The 19,425-nt window shown below is 41.7% G+C and overlaps 1 protein-coding gene across 2 annotated transcripts in view; it reads left to right on the forward strand.

Annotated features, from left to right (window-relative positions):
- Nucleotides 1-719: 719 nt before the first annotated feature.
- LOC129249822 (uncharacterized) overlaps nucleotides 720-19,425 on the forward strand; it is an 84,843-nt gene continuing 66,137 nt past the window's right edge. The window contains exon 1 of one of the 2 annotated variants that reach the window (XM_054889485.1): nucleotides 720-736. The gene's annotated coding sequence lies outside the window, so the exon portion shown is untranslated. Of the gene's footprint in view, nucleotides 737-13,371; nucleotides 13,481-19,425 lie in introns of those variants that run through there. The other variant, XM_054889486.1, reaches the window with a different exon arrangement.

Genomic DNA, 19,425 nt, shown 5'->3' on the forward strand with positions numbered 1-19,425 from the left:
AGAGAAGAAAACTAATAGAGCATTAACCGATGAACATGAAATAATGGTGTTTTTAGGCGTGGATATGATTATGCACTACAACCATTTGCCATCATTACATGATTATTGGAGCAAACACATATCAATGGGAAACGAAATGATAAAGCAAAGTATTTCTCGCGATCGGTTCACTCTACTTTCTTCGAAACTATTGTATATTTAAATTATTGTGACAAACCTGATAATGCTCCAAAAGATTACTATATTTTCGAAGTCGTTTCATGTATGAAAGAAAAATTCATGCGAATACGAAGTGATAGTCCTTTTCAATCAATCGATGAGTGTATGGCAAAATTCAAAGCTAGGTCCAGTCTAAAGCAGTACATGCCTATGAAACCAATCAAACGCGGTGTTAAAATTTGGTTGCGATGTGATGCAAAAACAGAATATACATACGATTTGAATGTATACACTGGTAAAGATGTCACCACTAATCTTTCTGGAACTCTTGGAGAAAGAGTGGTTTTGAAATTAGCAGGTACTATCCGTGATAATGATGTGGCTGTTGCATTCGATCGATTTTTCACATCAATAACATTGATGAAATCCATTCCATTTCCTGCTATTGGTACATATATAAGAAATCGAAAAGAAACACCGGAGTTCGGGTCGCGACTAGAACGTGAGAAAGAAGTACTTGTTGTCTCCAACTGTCACAAGCCGAGCATAGGAGAAGTAAATAGGAAGCAAAAGGACGGTAAAAAGAAAAAAGTTGCCTGCCCTTTAGCTATTGTGGACTATAATCGTTTGATGGGGGGCGTAGATCTAGCTGATCAGAAAGCAGCGGTATACGATATCAACCGGAAATCCCGAAAGTGGTGGAAAAAGGTTTTTTTCAAGATTCTGATGCTTTCAACTGTTAATGCTTGGATTTTGCATAACGACCTAAACCATTCTATTTTCTGGTTCTTATGTAAATACAAACAAATACACATATGCGTATAATATTTAGAGTTTTCTTAAATGTTAATATGAAATATAAATTATTTTTATACGAACATATATGTAATTGGCAAGCGTAACGGACGTGTTTTGGACCGCTCTTCAAAAATTATTTTCACGGGAATAAGGTGTGCGGGTGTATGTGGCAAAACGTGTTATTCGCAATCGAAATGCTCGGGAATAGACCAATATACATTAGGAAAATTAGACGAATTTCCCAAACTTCGCTACATGTGTGATGAATGTGTGGTGTATATCAGCAACGTTGACCTTGCAATTAAGGAGGTTCAGAATGTAGTCGAGAAGAACGGTTCCCGATTGCTTGATTACAAGTATGAATTTGAAAGTGCACTTAAAACTCACGAAAAAGAAATAAAAAGCTTACTTGAGGTTATAGAGAAAAAGTTCAGCGAAAGAATAAGTGGTATGCAAAAAGCGCAAGAAGTATGCGAGCGAGGTGTGCGTGAAATGCATAAAATTCGCGAAATAACTGCAAGCTTCAATTAACAAAGTAGCAAAATATGCAAGGAACTGCAGAAAACCAGAAAGGAAAATTCGAAGATATCCAACGAAATCAAAGAATCGAAAAAGGCAAACATAGCAAATAATAACGGCCAAGTACCGTATGCAGCAGTGTTAAAAAACAACATTGCTCTCAAAACAGTGATGCCAGACTTAAAGAAAAATGCACCATTAGTGACTAAACCGAAATCGAAGCAAAAAAGTGAAAAAACAAAATTAGACTTGACTGCAAAAGTTGATCCAGGAAACTTGAAAATCTCAAATATTGAATCCAGAAGAAACGGAGTTATAGTGATTAGAGCTGAAAATGCAAACGAAAGGGAAAAAATTAAAAAAACGATTGAAGAAAACATTGGCGAAAGCTACGATATTCAAATACCGAAATCAGTAATACCAAGATTTATGGTATCACTAATGGGGTATAAGCATGATGAAAAGTCATTAGTAGAGAATCTAAAGAAGCAAAACAAAGTTCTAGAAAATAGTGAAATCAAATTAGTAAAAATATATGAAGTTAGAAAGGAGAGTAGACTTCTTTACAACGCTATTTTGGAAATTGATCCCGAGACTTTCCCCTATGTTTTAAACTGCGAAAAAGTTAATATTGGATGGGAGCGCTGTAAGGTATTTGATGGCGTAGAAATCTTGAGATGCTTTAAATGTCAGGGGTATAACTATAAAGCTGTCGATTGCAAAAACAAAGAAGTATGTTATAAGTCCCTCGAGCAACACAGATCAAAGGATTGTAATAAAGCTAGTATTCAGAAATGTATAAACTGCATACGAGCTAATGAGAAGTTACATCTTGGCGTAGACGTAAATCATCCAACTCAGAGCAAGAGATGCCCGGTATACCTCAACAAAGTTGAAATAAGGCGAAAGAATATTAGCTATTAGCAACCAAAGCAACTGTGCAGTTCTTATAATAACATCTTATTACTTAGTTCAATAAAAATAAATCGTGTCCTTCTCCTTTTATTTATCTCTTCCTCTCATACTCTCTATTTCCGCTACTTAAACTTTCTCTTAACTCCTGTTTTAACTATACTTCCTGTCATATTCGGGTTTCAAAGGATCTTATATGCAATGTTCTCTTCTTTACTTCCCTCGCCAATGATAGGTAAGGATAAACAGTTTCACACGGGCAGAGATACAACTTTTTAATATGATTCGCGTACTAAGTAGGCTAAAGTCTGGACTGAAAATATGTCATCTCAACGCTCAGAGTTTGCCATCTAAAATTGATGAATTTCGATATATTTTTGAGTCATCTGATGTAGATGTTGTGTGTGTATCTGAAACATGGTTCTCTACGTGTCATAATGACAATTCGTTTTGTGTTAATGGCTATAAAACTTTCCGTTTAGATAGAGCCAAGCGTGATGGCGGTGTTGCAGTGTTTGTTAAAAATAGTCTGTCTTGCTCCCTCAAGTGCATCTCGGAAAATACGAACCTAATAGAATATATTTTCCTTGAAATTAAAACTAAGTATGACAAACTCCTCATTGGCTGTGTATATAGACCTAACAAATACATCGCCTACGCATCATTTGTTGATTTCATCGAAAATTTGTCTCTTAATTATAATAATATCGTTGTAGCAGGAGATTTTAACAGCGACCTGCTATGTGAAAATTAGTTCGTGTTAGCCATGAGGAGCTTGGGTTTGTTCCCCGTTAACGGCTCTATGCCTACACATTTCACGCAAACTAGTAGCTCTTTGCTAGATATATTTTTTGTTAACGATACCGCTAAAATTCTCCTATTTGACCAGCTTTCTGTGCCCGGTTTTTCTAAGCACGATCTAATTTTCATGACATTTAACTTCCAACTGACCCATGACACTAAATACTATTCATACCGTGATTTTCTACGCATAGATTATGAGCTTCTTGAAGGGGCTGTGGAGGAAATTGACTGGGAATGTATTCATAACTTAATATCTAGTAATGAGCAAATTAGCTTCATGGAAGAAAACATTAGCTCGCTCTTTCACCGCTTCGTACCACTTGTACACAAACCAGTAATTGATAAAAACCGGCCATGGTTCAGCAACCATATTAAACACTTGATTTGCAAACGCAACAAAGCGTATCGCAAATGGAAGAGCTTCAGAACCTCGGAAACTTATAACATCTTTAAGGCTTGCAGACGAGATGTTAACAAATCAATTAGATTGAGTAAACTAAAATACTATGAGCAGCAGTTTAGTACTGCAGTGGGATCGAAGCAGACGTGGAACAAAATTCGTGCGATCGGGATTGGGAACAAAAATCAACCTATGCTAGATTTATGTGATGTTAATGTAAATGTACTAAATGAGAATTTTGTGTGCTTGCCCGGCTCTGTTAATAATATATGTTATGACAATTACAATTCTAATCTTAACGTTGTGATGCCCAGTTTTTGTTTTGAATGTGTCGATGATTGTGAGGTAGTACAGTCCATACTTAGTGTCAAGTCGAATGCGGCCGGTCTGGATGGAATTCATCCAAAATTTATAAAATGCCTGTTACCAAAGATCTTAAAATATCTTACCTATGCTCTGAATACCGTCTTAACCACGTCAATCTTTCCCAACTCTTGGAAGAAAGCCAAAATCATACCTATTAAGAAAGCGTATGGAGACTACCGCCCGATTGCAATACTGCCGTTCTTATCCAAAGTTCTTGAGCGTATTATGCATCGCCCAATAAACACGTTTCTGAATAGCAAGGCCTTGGTGAACACATTGCAGTCGGGGTTTAGATGTAGTAGGAGCTGCATCACAGCACTCCTAAAAGTGTCTGATGACATAAGGCTCAACATTGACAAAAAGCATGTGACCTTTCTAACTCTACTTGACCATTCAAAGGCATTTGACTCCGTAGACCATAAGCTCTTAATTCTGAAGCTTAAAAACTTATTTAGCTTTTCAACGTCGGCCTTGACTCTTATAGAAACGTATCTTAGTGACCGATTACAAGCCGTATGTAGTGATAATACCATGTCAAACTTTCTGATAAGTCCCAATGCATCGTTATTTACAAAAAATATATCAAACTCGATGGCTATACACAAGTCAAACTAAATGGCGCTGTGATTAAATATGTGGACAATGTTAAAAATCTAGGGGTTACATTTAATAGAACTTTGACATGGAGCAACCACATCTTTACTGTCATAGGAAAAGTTTATGGTATGCTCCGAAATTTATGGACAACTCAATATTTTACACCAGTAAACACTCGACTGCTACTAGCTAAAACGTATTTGTTACCAACGAACCTGTATGGTAGTGAGTTATATACTCCTTGTGATAGTGTGTGTCGTAGTAAGCTTAATGTTTTGTATAACAACATTGCAAGATACGTGTACTGTAAAAAACGTTATGACCATATTTCAGTATTTGCGAAAAAAATTGCTTCCGTATCCTTTTACGACTTGCTTAGGTTTAAATGTTTAGTTTTACTCCACAAGATCATAAACACTCAGAAACCCAGATACCTCAAAGATCGACTTATGCCTTCAAAGTCCTGCCGTTCGTTAAACTTAGTCCCGATGAAATACAGTTGTTTGGTGACTGAACGTCAATACTTTGTGTTCTCTGTCCGTTTTTGGAATACATTACCTTACAAAATTAAACGTATAAAAGAAAGTTCGTGTTTCAAAAATAAATTGCTTCGCTATCTTGCCGAAAATTGCTAAATGTACTTTAAATCTCTTCCTATTAATCCCTACTCCTACTACTACTATTTTTACCTTACTTTCCTTTTAATACTTTCTCCAACTTATACTTCTTTACTACTATCTGTAATTTTAATTTTAATTTTAATTTTGATTTTACTGTTAATGCTTTTATGTAAACTATTCTTAAGGTCAATCATTGTAAAAATAACCTATGGTTGTATGTTTTGACTTTAATAATAAATAAATAAATAAAATAAATTTTTTAAAACTAAATTCGACGGTTTATTAAATTGTCCCAATATAAATCCTTAATTAAGGAATTAAGGACTTTTTAAGTATGCAGAACATATTTGTTCTATTATATTTTTCGTCTTTTTTCAGTATGCGTGCAAGAAGTATTCCGGTAGCGAAAATAAAATTCCGGCGCGAAAGGGTTAACATTCTAAGGTGCTGTGCTTGCGGTCGATGCCTTCATCAATGAGACGATACTGCACTGTATAGTGGACTATGAACGCTAGGCCCCAACCATTGTCTCACTGGCTATCCTTTCTGCCATAGTAAGAATTGCACTTGACTGTTGTCAACTCTGGTCTGACACACAGAACAGACTGTACGGGGGACCAAGACCTGCTGATTTGTCCCCGCACTGGGATAGAGGCAGGAGGGTTGTGTGTTGCAGCTGTGGGCTCCTTACCGTTAAGGTTTGGTTTGTAGCGGCAGTTTGACGTGCCGTTGAGGCAGGGCCCGCCTGATGGCGGGAGCAACGCGTGGTCACATACCTTATGGACCACTCCCTGTGTGTCTTAAAGCCTGAAGATGTCTTAAGATGGCACCACCCGTTGCACTTGTTGCACCTAACCGAGGTTTAGTTCGGGTGAAGTCGTTTGTGGCATATGCTGCAGTAAAATACCTCTGGTCCAGGGTTGGGTACAATGCTAGCCCTGAAGTATTTTCAGCAAACGTGCTTCGAGGGATTGCTCTTGTGACGATAAATTGGGGGTGGGATACAGTACACTAGACAGGGCTAGTTTACTGGGGCGGATTCGTCCTTCCGGATGCTTGAATTAGAGTAACCATCTCAATGCTGCATGGTGTGTTCTTAACTGGAAAAGTTGTCCGAACAAGTATTCTCGGAAATGTTTTACACACTCAATCAGAGCTAATAGTTCGCGTCTGGTCACGCAGTATTTCCGTCTCTCAGAGGACTCTGCCATAGAATGCGATCGCTCTTACTTGCCCATTTATGATCTGTGACAGTACTCCGCCAATTTCGTATGCGCTAGCAGCTATATCCACAACGAGCTTTTCTGACGCTGGCTTTCCTCCAGCTTTGCGAATCCTGGAACAAAGTGACGGTAGTATGTGCACAGTTCTATGAAACTTCGTACTGCTTTATTTTCCCTTCATCTGCCTTGATGCCTTCGGTTGTCACCACACGAGAGAAGATACGAGACAACGGCACGCACAGCAGAGCCAACGTAGACAATCTCACATGCTGTATTACGACAATCCCGAGGGGCTTTAAGCTGCTACAGTTCAACTACAACGACCTCACGAGCAAGATCGATGAGATAATCGACTTGATGTGCCGACATGGAATCCCAGAGAGATATATATATATCCCCTGTCACCTGCTGCCGGTAGGATGTCACCGTGAAGTTTGTGCGCTCATCAGAGGTGAAAACCGATTAGTTGTAGGTGACTTCAATGCGCATCACGATCTTTGGCTTCAAGCCTCAAGTCATAGGTGGTAGCTTTTGTCTGAGCAGATAGACGACTGGACATTGTACACAGTGAACGTGGACGACCCCGTCTGGATAATGACAGTCGCAACAGCCCTTTAGACATAACAATTGCTAGCGCTCGTTTGATAAATAGCGTAACCTGGCGACCTATGCTATCGCTTGACTCAGACCACTGGCCCATTATTGTCTCGATGGAGAGACCTGCCTTCCCGTATATAGGATCTCAATTGAGAGAGTTTTTGCAGCTGGTCACCCAGCATAAGCCAACGAAATAAGAAGAGCATCTGAAGACGTTCCCACGGCAGTCGGTTCTACGTTACCGGAACGACCCGGATTTATATCCGGCCAAGGACTGACACTTCAGCAGCATTCCCCATATATGTATCTGAAGACCACGGGTTCAACTAAGTTCTGGTCCACCGTAAAGTCCCTGTCGAACCCGTCGAAGTGCAACCGTTGAAGGTGATTGCCACCTTATCGTGGCTTCGCCGTCACACGAGGAGAAACGCAAGCTATTTTAGCCGACAATTTATATTACATCTTCTGGTCGACAGATCCAAGCGTCGTGCCACCATATGGCTGCCGAACGTTCTCCAGTGAGGAGTTTCAGGTGGCCATCAGTAAAGCTAATGCTTATTCCTGTCATGTGGAAAGCTGGGAGAGTATTCCCACTAGCTGGTAAACCCGCCAAACAAAAGGAATCTTATTGTCCGATAACTATCCTTTCCCCAGACTGTTGACGGCATCAAACTCCCACTCTAAAGAAACATTTGACCCCAGCCACCCATGGGTTCCGAAAAGTGTACAGCACTGTCACAGTACTCATCGCCATAAACACCCAAGTTATCTTGGAGCTTTATCTAAACCGTCCCTGCGAGAGGTCTGTCTTAGTAGTGCTGGACCTGAAGACGACATTCGATACAGTCAGCCACTCCACGCTACTATATGACATTATACAGTCGACACTTCCGCCGGGGCTGAAGCGGTGGTCCGCGAGTTATTTGAGTGGTCGGCACTAATCAGTCATTTTTGCGAGAACAAATTTCAAAACAGGAGGATAAAGCAAAATTTTCCCCATGGTAGTGTCCTGTCGCCTTGCTTTTCAACTTCCGCATATCGAAGTGCGCCCAGCCACCAGAGGGAGTCTCCTTGATCTATACTAGCTATTGCCCGATAATGCTGTCGGGCAATGAAATCGATGGCCTTTGCGCTAAAGTAACCGATTACCTAACCAATCTTTCTCGTCAATCGGTCAAACTACCTTTTAAAGTTAAAGACGACGATACACAAATGCCGACAATAAACAACCCTATAATTTTCCGGGCAACCTTCGATAGTTTGCTCTCCTTCTCTGGGCACACAATCGCAATTGCTAATAAAGTCCGAAACGGCAACATGATTCTCAAACCGCTATCCGGCAGAACTTGGTTCACTCCTGTAGACACCTGTTAGAACCTGAACCGCCTCCCAGGTAAGTCAGACAGATACTGAACGGTACTGAACGGTACAGTGTTTAGGCATACGGTAAATGACATTCATCGGGAGACACCACCTTTCTCAACTCCCGACCTCTTAATGCCGTAATCGGAGTTCAATCACCAGATATTGCAGATGAAGGGTTTCATCTACCCTGAAAGACCCGCGTAACTTTGGCACAATTACGTTCTGGATACTTTAGCAGATTAAACTCCTGCCTAACCTGAATTGACCCCGATGCTGGGTATGCATATGAAGGCACTCCGCACGCTACTAACCACATTTCCTCATGTTCCATCAAACCTACTCCGTCTGGACCCTACCTGTCGAAACAGCACTTTTCCTGGACTTACCGTTAAATGAATTAGACACAGACGACCGGTAACTACATTGCACTGTCAGAGTTTAGTAAGCTCCAATAACAACAACAACAAATTTTATTTTTCCTTACCGTCGAGTTGTTGCTTTTCCGTCAAATTTGATAGATGGAGAATGTGGAGCATTCAGTTTGGGGAACATATTCTCGCCCCTTAGAGCTGGTTCGTTTTAGTTTAACGGCTGCTGTGAATCGGGTGCGTGTCGCAAGCGAATAAGGTATCAAAAGAAAAACATGATTTCGCCTTCATGGCGATGTGTTGCCATCAATTTGTGACTTTTATTTGATAATCTATTGATCGAATTCAGATGAATTATTATGAGAGATTTATTTGGATTTTAACGTAACGAAACTCGTAACAGTTGGTATCAGAATTGGGATTATTGATTATAGCCACAAAAATAAGATCCTGAAAGTAGCAAAGCTAAGTGTTTGAACTGGCTTATGAACTACTGGAAACAAAGCAGAGCTACAACTACGGATACTCGAGGCTATGGAGTTCAATGTAGACAAATTGGTGTTCCAGCTAGAAGCTGAAGAATCATCACAAATGGAAGAGAAGGCGGATCTTCCCGGACCCTCATAAGGCATAGACATGAGACTGATTATAACTGCATTTGCTCAAATGCCGAATTATCGTCGATGGCCCCATCAGCATGACTTCCGACGAGTACAATACCATCACAGCACTCATCGCCATAAACAACCAGATAAACGTCCTTCCAAGAGGACTGTCCTACTAGCGACACAGTCAAACATTCCACGCTACTAGATTACATCATACTGTTGACTCTCCTGCCTGGGCTGAAGAGTTCGTCCGCTAACTATCAGAGTGGTCGACACTTGTCAGTGATATTTCGAGACCAAATCTGGTGTCTTTTCACCAAGTCCAAAACCGCAACAACGTCCTCAAATCGCTATCCGGCATTACTTAGGGGAAAGACAAAGAAATGTTGCTATCGACATTTAAGGCAATTGACCGGCCGGTTCTAAACTACACTGCGACTGTCTGGTCGCCTGGAACTAGTGACATGCAGTGTATAAAGCTACAGACAAGCCAAAACACTGCTATTCCAACAGCGACGGATTGCCTCCTGGTGTCCCCTCTACAACACCTACACAACGAGGCACAAATGCTACCAGTAAAGGGGCACAACAAACTGCTCAGCAAACAGTTCCTACTAGGGTGCTACTGTAGATTCCACCAATGTAGACACCTGCTTGAGCCTAAGCCGCCTCCTAAGCAAGTCTGGAGGCACTTCTTCATTCATCGAGAGACTCGTTCACCTTCTTAAGTTCCCGACCCCTGAATGCTGTAATCGGAGTCCAACCACCACCCACAGCAGATGAAGAGCTCCAATTATCCCGCTCCAGTTACCTCGCTCTGGTTCTTTTGTGCAGCTCGAGCTTACCTAAGTCCACTCTATCCAGAAATTCTTGTGTGGTTGTAATGTCGGCCGTCCCAGTAACTTGCCTGGACTGTGTCGGCCCAGTGACTGCCAAAGTACCCCGTACAGAAGGACTTTTACTATAGCTGGTATCGTAGACGCAGGGACCGTTTTGGTTGACAGACCATACGTTCCGGCTGTGCTTCCTTATCCCCGACAGCCTTCTGCCTCCATGGCTTCATGGTGACAGAGCTGAACCGGTAATTCAGTCGGTAGCCCCTCCTTTTCACGGTTGCGTACGAGTCTTCGTCAATGCTTAGGTTAAGCCTGAGCCTTGCATCCTCGACGTCGCTGCTCAGAATACGCCACGCTTTGGTTTTCAAGCCGCAGTTCGGAGCCTTCGCAGCCCTACTGCTTATTCCACAGACTTGTCTGCGTCCCTCGGCAGGTATACCGTGACAATCCTAGGGGGTATATCGTCCCCTCTTTTCGTGTCAAGCTGCAGGTCTTTCCATGCCGCGAGCTTGGGTGAAACGCCTGCTAACCACTCCGCGGCCTTCTCATCCTTAAAGTCCACAAGTAGTAGACCCGGTCTGAAGTAAACCCCTCATCCATTATAGCCTCTTCCTACCCTAGCGTGTCCGCAGAATAATTCTTGGGCACCACTGCTAAACGGATGCCTTTGAGAGCATCCGAATAGCTTTTCTGCTTTCCATTATTATCCAGCCGGGCTTACGGGGGTGAAATACCATGCCTCTTCCCGGGCCATACTGACGGAGGCAGTGGCTGCGCTCGCTGCCTCGTAGCACTTGGTGCCTGCGGGGTGATCTCCGCTTTGAAAGGAGGGCGGGCTCAGCTATTAGTTTCCCGCTACGCTGTTCTGTGCCGGGTGCAGTTCTTTTTCTGCCTGCCCTGTAGCGGTATTGGTCCCATTTGGCCATCGATACCCCATAGGGACGGTCAGGCACACTCTTGGGCCACTTACAAATTGGCGAGCTGCTTCTGGAATTTTGACTTCTTCCAGGTACCATTTCACCCCCGCCCCACTCAACCCGTCCTGTTGGGGTGGTCCAGGTGGCGGGAGAGTGGGACGTATGGTTCTTCTTCGCCTACCCTTTCCCGTGCTTGAGTCAGACGACTATCCGGACTCGTGAGTGCCGGAGAGGTTTGTGGCTTCTGCTTGCTGGAGATGGCTTTCGATCTCGCTGCTGGGACACCTCCAGTCGGTTACTAGCCAGACAAGTATCTGGCCTTGTGCTAGGCAGCAACGGCGAAAGTGTTAGTTGGTTAGAACCAATGGGTGCTTTTCTTCGAGGATCTCCTCGCTTTACTCTTTTTTAACACACTTCGGGTTGTATGTATGTACGTATGAATGAATGTAACGGAATCTTAATTTTCACTGGCTTCTAAAAATCTGATCGACTTGGAATTTGGCACACCTATCAAGGACCGATGACAATGCAATAATTTGATAAAAGTTTTCCATTATCCTTTTTAGGATTGCCAGGATTAATATTTTCTCTTTTAGATCTTCTGTAAAAGAGTAGGAAAGACAGAGCTAACGCGCGGTCTGCGCATGCCTGCACTCTCCGAGTTACTCTTTCTGATTTCGGGAGTCTACGACTTACTCTTTCGAATTCGAACTTGCTCGGCGACGCGGCACTGCAGTACGAATAGAAGGCTAAAACGTTTTCAGGGTAGTTGCATTCTCACTTTGTATAGTCTTCACACATGCGTAGATACTACAAGTCTCATACACGCAAATTTACTCTATTCAATTTTCATATAAGATGAAATAATTTTCATATAAGATGTAATTTTTTAATTACAATAAAGTAATCAAAACATAAATTTTGAACTTATTTTACGAAACAAAATTTTGGCAAGTACAGAAGGAATTTATCATGAACATAATTTCATTTATAAAATTCTATCGATTAAAGTACAATTCACAACAAAAATGAACTCAAAAAATCAAACTGGAACTTTACATCTCGTTTTGATTGTGTCAATATAATCCACGGTCGCCTTTTTCTGTGCTGAGAGTATCTATTCGAGCTCTTCGTCTGCAATGTGTGGTGGTTGGACTTCGATGACGGCATTCGGCGGTCGGGAACTTAAGAAGGTGGTAAGGGTATTGTCTGTGGTAAAGAGGGTCGCCGTGGTCTTTGTGGGGAAAAGTTGTAGATTCCTCGCAGTGAAAAAGCGAGAAAGATTGGTGAGGCAATCGTTCACTTTGGCGCACAGGCCATTAATGTTATTTCCCGACGCCATTAACGTGCATCGTGGGAGACCACGGAGATTCCCTCTGGTGGTTGGGGGAGTTTCGAGACATATAAGTTGAAAGAGTGAAATAACACCACCCTGTGGAACTCCTTTTGATATTTGGTCTCGAAATAGCACCTCTTCAGCTCTGGCGAGAGTGTCGACTGTAAAATGCCATCTAGTAGCGTGGCGTGGCTGACTGTGTCGAAAGGCTTTTTTAGGTCCAACGCTAGCAGCACAGTCCTTTCGCAGGGGCGGTTTTGGTTGAGTCCGCGGTTTACCTGGGTGTTAATGAGTACCATGGTGGTGCTATGCTCTCTCCGGAAGCCATGCTGGTTTGAGGCTGGGGCCAGATGTTTCATAAAGAGTGGGAGTAGAAGGGCTTCAAGAGCTTTCACTACTGGTGAAAGGAGAGTTAGTGGACGATAAGAATCTTCTTGGTGGGCGGGCTTCCCAGGTTTAAGTAGTGGGACCACTCTCCCTGATTTCCACTTGTCAGGAATAATGACATCCATCGCATCTCTTGGATGACAGTGATGTCAGCCTGTACTCTCACGAGGATATCAACCAGCCGGGCAGAGGCCATCAGTGTGAAGCCACGCCACGTTACTTCGTTCCCATGACAGTCGGTTCTACGTTACCGGAACGACCCGGATTTATATCCGGCCAAGGACTGTCACTTCAGCAGCATTCCCCATATACATATGTATGGGGAATGTTTATGCTGCTACAACAACAACAACAACAACAGGCCATCAGTGTTGGGGGGGTTTTAAGTGGCGGGTCCCAAACCCGTTGTCGAAGGAGCATATTCATTCCCAATATGTGTACGGCGACTGACAGTCCTTGAGCGTATATAAATCCGGGTCTTTTCGTTACGTAGAACCGGCTGTCGGGCGAACCACTGTAAAAAAATTGTAGTATTTCTCGCATCGAGTCAATGAATTGATTTTCAGTTATACAATTTAAAGGGCATACGAAAAAAATTGATCAAACAAAGGCGGTTAGCACTTTATGCGTATTATGATGCTCATACTCACCAACGTTCCGTAGTCTCTGTAAGTTGCCCTTGAGTTACACAAATTGAGCAAGTAGAAAATCGTTTGGTTACATATTTGCACAATACATCTGTCTGAATTAAACAGTATATAAAACATTTTCTGTTTTGATTGTCTGGGTTTTTTCTTGTTTCGATTTAGTCTCTTCTCAATTTCGTTCCTTTGACAGGTCGTCTCCCACATTTGACGGAATATGATGCCAACATTAGAAATTTGCGCGGTTCTACTTGCCGCCTACGTTTTCCATCATCTCGGATGATCTGTCAACTAATTCAATTGATGAGTATATTGAATAAAACGGCTTAGTAGTAGATATGTTTATTGAAGCACTTAACTTCGCTAAAATTTTTAAGAAGATGTGCAAAATTGAAGTTTTGGTCTTAATGGCAGGAACGCATGGAATTTCGAGGGGTATTTGTTTTGAGCGCGTGGTTCACCACAGATCTATTTTTCACCAAAAGTTAACAGAAATATACTCAACTATTATCAAATTAAACAGCAGTTCAGTAAAATTCTTTTGTATGTAAATATTAAGAAAGAATGTTAACGCTGTAGGCTAGCTACAGGCACTTTATCATAAAAAACTAAGTTCAATAGTGACTTAGATAGAGCAAATCATCCAAAAATATATACATACATATATTATGTCTGTCTAACGCATCTCTGTTAAAATATTGTTGAATTCCTTTAAACCAAACCAAATCCTTTATAGAAAATTGATTCATTACCAGACACACAGGAAGATGGCATATGCAAATTCAATTATGAAAATTTATATATGCACGTATGCGGCGGCGTGCATTTGTCACAGCAACAAATATTAAGGTTCGCTGAAATCCAGTGCACATTCATAAGCACAGCATTGTACCAAAAATTATGAATTATGAAGCGGCAACAAATTGAATAATATTAGTTCGACAATTTGCGGCTTTGGTTCCTGTTGTTATGAACAGCACTGCACAGCTCACAGACGCTTTAATATTAAATATTTGGCACTTTGGGCTTCATTCGAAGACGGAATGTAGGTACGGTAACCTCCAAATAAGTCGCACTCTGATATCAAAGTAAGTTTCTTACTTTGCAGATATTGCGTTTTTGTGCACTTTTTATCAATTGGAGAACTACAGACGTGAAGTAAAATACTAATTAACTATTCAGAGAACATAAAATAATTCTTTCGCAATTTTCTCTTAGTATCGAAATGTACCGGGACAGAACTTTTTTATAAGGTACTTGTGTTGTCTTCTGCATTTTACTGTACGCTCATGCGCGCACTTCACGAACAGCAGCTACGGCCGTCGAGCATTGTGTTTACATACATATGTATGTATATGGGTGGAAACATATATTCCGAGCCGCGACCATTCGGCATGACAAAAATTCTCCATTTACGAAATATTGGAAAATATTTATGTAAGAAATATTCCAGTATTGACTATTTTGGTTTGATTTCTTCAATCTTAGAAGTACATTTTTGTCATTGTCGAGAAAAATTGGCATATGGGCGGCTCGTTTTATGAATGAAAGTATTTTGCTCCTAGAAATATGAGCTCGAAGGTACCAATACATTTTTTTTTGTGGTGCTGTACAATCGTTGAAACTGTTCAGCGTCATGGCAGCTGGAACCATTGTCGCTACGGCTGCGCTTATGAATGTATTTTGTTTTTGTAGTCGCTAGGCATAGAATTTTAACTTTATACGGCATACACATTTAGAGAAATAAAGTGAGTGACCTTTGTATGCGGTTATATGTACCTGTATATATAATATGTATATTAATAAGCATTGTTTTGCTGGAAGTTCAGAATACAAATATGTACGTACATAGAAAAGGGCATCAAGTGTGCATACCCATATACAAATATGTACATGCATACGCAAAAGATAACTGTTTTAGCATACATATGTTTGGCAGGAATACGACCATTCGGGTGTTTACTACCTAATAATTGCATGTATACAGTGTGCGCCATCTCGAGCTTCGGTATGGAAATATTGAATAACTTTAGCAACTAGCAAAATTGAATGTTTGTTGGTTTTTTTTATTTGATTTTGTCCTTTACAATCTGTTTCAACTGCACTTAGAACACAACATCCAACAAGTGACCACCTTTACGAGCCACACAATATTGTGCTCTTTTTTTCGAATTTTCCATTACTTTTGCTAGCATTTCGGGTGATATTGCCTCTATTTCAGATCTAATATTGGTCCTGAGCGCTTCCAATGTAGTGGGCAATAATCGTTGAATTATTTGCACCTTGTAAGGAAACATGTGAAGATCCTCTTTTAAAATCCTTCTAAGAGTGGTTCCTTTTATGTTTAGCTGCTGGGCACGGTGACGATATGACAGATTTGGGCTTTTCAAAACACTCTGCTTTACAGTTTCAACAATTTCATTGGAGCGTCTTTTACGAACTGAAACACGTTGATGATTTGCTACAGACCCCGATTCTTCAAAATTTTTAGTCAGATTGCGTATGGTGTTATCAGAAGGCACTTTACGACCGCGGTATTTTCGACGGTATGCACGTTGAGCAAGCTCAATTGAACGACCATTTTCCAAATACATGGTCACAATTTCCGCGCGTTCTTTAGGTGTAAAGTTATTCATCGTTAAAATTGTACTGAATTGACGTTTCCAAATTATTTTTTCTCAAGTCCTTCTGACAATGGATTAGCAAAGTTATTCAATATTTCCATACCGAAGCTCGAGATGGCGCACCCTGTATATGATAAGGCGATGCGTCGTGAAATAGGTCATGGTTGCTGCAGTGCATATGTATATACATATATATGTAACACTATAAGAATTCAAGATGCGATCGAACTTTTGTACAAATATAAGTTACATAATACAAATTTATATTACATATATATATGTACATGTACCAATATAACAAAACACGTGTACGGTCGGTTTATATACTCTCGTTTCAAATAAGTTTGAACACAAAAAATTAGCAACAATTTTCATCCAATATATATTATATAAAGTTTTAAACTTACTAAAACGCACGCACCAACATGTGAGGTCGTTTTCAATGCATTTTGTTTAAATTCTTTTTAAATTAAAGCAATGAACATTAAATTTACTTTGATTTAAAATGTGAGCGCTTGCAATTCAAATATATGTATCTTTTATTGTACATTTAAGTTTGTTTGAAAATATAAATTGAATAAAATTTCGTTGGTCAACGGAACATAGAAATGCACATTCAAATGCCTTCCAAAATGCCTTCGGCCATGCGTCAATTTAATTTCCTACAAAAGCCAGAAACTGCAGAGGCAATAACTAAAGAGAGAATTCACTGTAAACAGCTCTGTTAAAAGTTTCACCACACCGCGGCGTCGGTTAGACTCCCTTTTTGACAAATCTCACTATTCTATTCACCTTACGACTGAATTACTTTATTACTTCTCGTTTACTTACTTACACACTTAACCTCAGTCATTACCCAATGCGCATGCACCTCTGCTTATATACATGTGCTTAATAACTATCGTGATTTTTAGATATGACAGCCCGTATCTTCTGGCGAGTTTTGTTCTACCATCAAGGCGAATTAATGTTCTTGTTTTGGCATCATTCGCTCGCTATTGTTGTCAATCGGTTCGCGAAGTTTCCCGTTCGCAAAAATATACTATTTTTCTACACAAGGGGACTTCGCTAGAACAGCTAACTATTTTTGACCATCAAACTTCTTCTTCTGCTTAATTGGCGCGATAACCGCTTACGCGATTTTGGCCGAGTTTAACAAAGCGCGCTAATCGTTTCTTTCTCGTGCTAACCGGCGCCAATTAGCCACACCAAGTGAAGCCAAGTCCTTCTCCACCTGATCTTTCCAACGCAGAGAAGGCCTTCCTCTTCCTCTGCTACAACCAGCTGGTACCGCATCGAATACTTTCAAAGCCGGAGCGTTTGTATCCATTCGGACGACATGACCCAGCCAACGTAGCCGCTGGATCTTTATTCGCTGCGCTTTGTCTATGTCGTCGTAAAGCTCATACAGCTCATCGTTCCATCGTCTACGATATTCGCCGTTGCCAACGTGCAAAGGTTCAAAAATCTTGCGCAGAATCTTTCTCTCGAACACTCTAAGCGTCGCTTCATCGGATGTTGTCATCGTCCAAGCTTCTGCGCCATACGTTAGGACGGGCATGATGAGAGTCTTGTAGAGAGTTAGTTTTGTTCGTCGAGAGAGGACTTTACTGCTCAGTTGCCTACTTATTCCAAAGTAGCACTTGTTGGCAAGAGAGATTCTACGTTGGATTTCAAGGCTGACATTGTTATCCGTGTTAATGCTGGTTCCTAAATACACGAAGTCTTTTACAACCTCAAAATTATAACTGTACACAGTGACGTGGGTGCCGATACGCGAGTGCGCCGACTGTTTGTTTGAAGACAGGAGGTACTTCGTTGTGTCCTCGTTCACCACCAAAACCATTCGCTTTGCCTCTTTATCCAGTTTGGAAAAGGCAGAACTAACAGCGCGGTTGTTAAGGCCGATGATGTCAATATCATCGACATACACCAACAATTGTACGCTCTTATAAAATATTGTGCCTGAGCGATTAAGTTCTGCGGCTCGTACGATACTCTCCAACATCAGGTTAAAGAAGTCACACGACAGCGCGTCACCTTGTCTGAAACGTCGTTTGGTATCAAACGGCTCGGAGAGGTCCTTCCCAATTCTGACGGCGCTGCTAGTGTTGAGCAACGTCATCTTGCAAAGCCGTATTAGTTTTGTGGGGCATCGCGGCATACAGATAAATCCTCTTCATGCTGTCGAATGCAGCTTGATATCGACGAAAATACGGTGTCTTTTCCAAGATTTGGCGCATTGTAAATATTTGGTCGATGGTAGACTTTCCAGGTCTAAAGCCACACTGATAAGGTCCAATCAGTTGGTTGACGGTGGGCTTTAGCCTTTCACACAATACCCTCGCTAGAACCTTATAGGCGATATTTAGAAGACTAATCCCGCGGTAATTGCCACAGATTGCAGGATCACCCTTCTTATGGATTGGGCAGAGCACACTTAAATTCCAATCGGCAGGCATGTTTTCATCCGACTATATTTCGCATAGGAGCTGATGCATGCCCCGTACCAGCTCCTCGCCGCCATGTTTGAATAGCTCAGCCGCCAGTCCGTCGGCGCCTGCGGCTTTGTTGTTCTTTAGCCGCGTTATCGCTATTCTCACTTCGTCATGGTCGGGTGGCGGAGCGTCAATTCCGTCGTCATCGATTGGGGTATCGGGATCTTCACATTCTCTGTGACATGCGCAGCTATCAGTGTTAAACGGGTTCGATCCCTCCATAATTTAAGATTGCTCTTTATATCAGTCACCAGCTCGCCGTCTTTGTTCTTACAGGAAAACGCCCCGGTCTTAAAACCTTCTGTAAGCCGCCGAACTTTCTGATAGAATTTTCGGGCGTTGTTCCTATTGGCCAGCATCTCAAGCTCCTCGCACTCACGTATTTCGGCCTCTCGTTTTTTCTTTCGGACAATACGTCTCTCTTCCTTTTTTAGCTCTCGGTAGCGATCCCACATGGCTCACGTTGCGCCCGATCGCAGCGTGGCTCTATAGGCGGCATCCTTTCTTTCTGCGGCAGCATGACATTCCTCGTCGTACCAATTGTTTTTTCGGGCTCGCCGAAATCCGATTTCTTCTTAGGCGGCGGTACGTAGGGAACGAGAAATGTTGCTCCATTGCTCGTCCATGCCGGTTTGTTGGGCAGTGCTCTCTGAGAGCAGGAGTGAGAGCAGAGTGGCGAATGTTGTTGTAGCAGTATCTTCGCCCTGTCAGTGTAGTGTAATCACCGGTCGTCGCTGTCTAGCCATCTAACGGTAGGCCCAGGAAACTAGCTGTTTCGACGGGTTGGGTCCAGAGGGAGAGAGGTGTTAGATGAGTGGGTTTGATGGGGCATGTGAAAAGGTGATTA

The sequence above is a fragment of the Anastrepha obliqua genome, chromosome 6 (genome assembly GCF_027943255.1).
Source record: "Anastrepha obliqua isolate idAnaObli1 chromosome 6, idAnaObli1_1.0, whole genome shotgun sequence".
NCBI classification, from domain to species: Eukaryota; Metazoa; Arthropoda; class Insecta; order Diptera; family Tephritidae; genus Anastrepha; species Anastrepha obliqua.